The following is a 2,616-nucleotide window of genomic DNA, read 5'->3' on the forward strand; positions in this document are numbered from 1 at the left end:
ATTTTCCTAATCTGGTGTATTATAAGCATTTAATGAGTTAATGATTATGAATCACTAAGCTCTGTTATATAGTTGCCCAAAATCCAATTTTTTAATCATATTTTTATTGCAGAATATAACATATGTACATAGAAGTGATAACTTTCCAGGTGCAATTTAACAAATAGTTAGAGAAGAATAGTATAGGTTCCAGTTCAACAGTGTCAGTTATTTCCTTATTGTGAAATATAACATATATGCAAAAACGTGAGACTTTTCAAATTACAATTTAACAAGTAGATATAGAACAAATTTCAAAGGATGCTATGAGTTTTGGTTCCACCATTTCAATTCTTTCCTTCTAGCTATTCTAATACCCTAACAACCAAGAAAAAGAAAATTATATAGACATTCAGTATTCATAATCCTTTGTCAAATTTCATCTTATCTGTTGTTACCCCTTCATCTAGTTTAATCACTTTCCCAATCTTCAGGCAGTGACCACCCTAACATGTTAATGTTGAAAAGAGTTGTCGACTTTATGAGAAAAGAAGATACATCTGGTTGATAGTCTTGAAGAGACTACTGCCTCTGGGATTTGGGACTTTACTGGCATAGGAGTTCTCTGAAGGATTTAAGTTTCTGAAAAATAAACTTAGTGAGTGAAACTTTTATAAATTTCCAGAAAAGGATCTGGGTATTCTTTAGTGTTTTGGAGACTACTTTTAACTTGGGCTTATCTACATGAAGCTAACAAGAAGTAACCTCCAGGATAGACTTTTGGCCCTATTTGAATTCTCTTAGCCACTGAAACTTTGTTTTGTTGCCTTTCTTTTCCCCCTTTTGGTCAAAAGGGCATTCTTAATTCCGTAAGGGAATTCAGGCTCATTCCCAGAATCTGTGTCCCACATTGGTAGGGAGACTCGTTCATCCAGGGGGTTCTGTCCCATGTCAGGGGGAGGGTGATGAATTTATTTCAGAGTTAGGCTTAGAGAAGGAAAGTCCACATTTGAGCAACAAAAGAGGTTCTGTGGAGGTGAGTTCCAGGCATTATTAAAGGTGGGCTTAGCCTCCCCTTTACAACCATAAGTTTCACCAGAGCAAGCCTTAAGATCCAGGGCTTGACTTATAAAGTAGGAGGTTCCTAAGTTACATAGCATATGTTATGTCAATGATAATTGTGTCAATATCTCACATTTTCATCACTTAGTTGTACAATCCTAATCACTCTCTATTTTAAACAATTGTCATGACCCAAAACACCTCACAGCTCTTTTCAGCCCTTAGTTATTTGTCCCTAGTATTTGTGTGGTACTGGTGTGGTATTCCTATTAATTATAGTCCCTAGTATTCAAAAGGTAGAATTTTCCCATATACCATTCTGTTGCCAAGGCCCAATTTCATACAAGTTGCAATGATAGATGCAGTGTAGCAAATTGAAAGCCTATGACTATAGAGCATGCATTAGTTTTCTATTGCTGTTGTAACAAATTATCTCAAACTTAGTGGCTTCAAACAACACAAATTTATTATTTTAGAGGTCTGAAGTTCAGAAGTATAAAATGGTCAGCTGGGCAGCATATCTTCAGGACTCTCTAGGAGATAATCTGTTTCCTTGCCTTTTTTAGCTTCTATAGGTTGTCCACATTTCTGGTTCATGGCCCCACATCCCTCTGACCTTTGCTTCCATCCTCACATATCCTTCCCTCTGACATTCCTGACTCTCTCCTGTAAGGATCCATGTGATTACATTGTATATCCCTCCCTAGATAATCCAGGTAATCTAGCTATTTAAATGCCAGCTGATTACCAGCATTAATTCTGCTTGCAAATTTAATTCCCCTTTGACATGTAACATAACAAAGGATTTAAGGATCAGGATGCAGACATCTTGGAGGGGGGGGGCATATTCTACCTACGACAGAGCATATATCTAAATTTGAGTCTCTGCTTCTCCACTTAAGAATTTGAATTTGGATAAATGGCTTAATCCTTATGAGCATCATCTTCTAATCTATAAAACGAGGAAAATGATAGTCTCCATTAGGGTGATGATGAGGATTAGTAAAAAATAAATTACGTAAAATGTCTACAGTTTAATGCTCATTGCTTAAAAAGACTTAGAAGAGTAACTGACACATAGTAAATGTTTAGTAGAAGTTATTTATAATGATATATCATTGACGCAAAATTAATTGCAACACCATTGTCTTTGTGTTCTTGGAACATATGTGTGACTGAAGAGTGAGAGAATTAATTTAATTTCAATTAATTTAGCATTTGCTTGATCAACTTTCTGCTTTCCCTTTTCAGTTCTTGATCATATTTGTGGGAAAGCACTGAATTTATATTTATATTTCAGAAATATCCTGAACAGACCCAAATCTAGTTCGGGGCTTCAGAGAACTTCAAATTAATTTAAACATTGACATTTCCCCCAAAAGAACCTGGGAATAAAGCAATGAAAAGCAATAGTATGAAATTATCCTGTGGCCCATTATTTATTTTGTATGTCCTATGTAATTAGATCTTAGTTCATAGTATCTGAAGCTGGGATTTCCAAGTGTGCTTCAGTTTCCTAACTGCTAAAAACATTATATACAAGGGGTTGTCTTAACAACAGGGATTTATTGGTAC

Source organism: Choloepus didactylus, chromosome 11, assembly GCF_015220235.1.
Source record: "Choloepus didactylus isolate mChoDid1 chromosome 11, mChoDid1.pri, whole genome shotgun sequence".
Taxonomy (NCBI): Eukaryota; Metazoa; Chordata; class Mammalia; order Pilosa; family Megalonychidae; genus Choloepus; species Choloepus didactylus.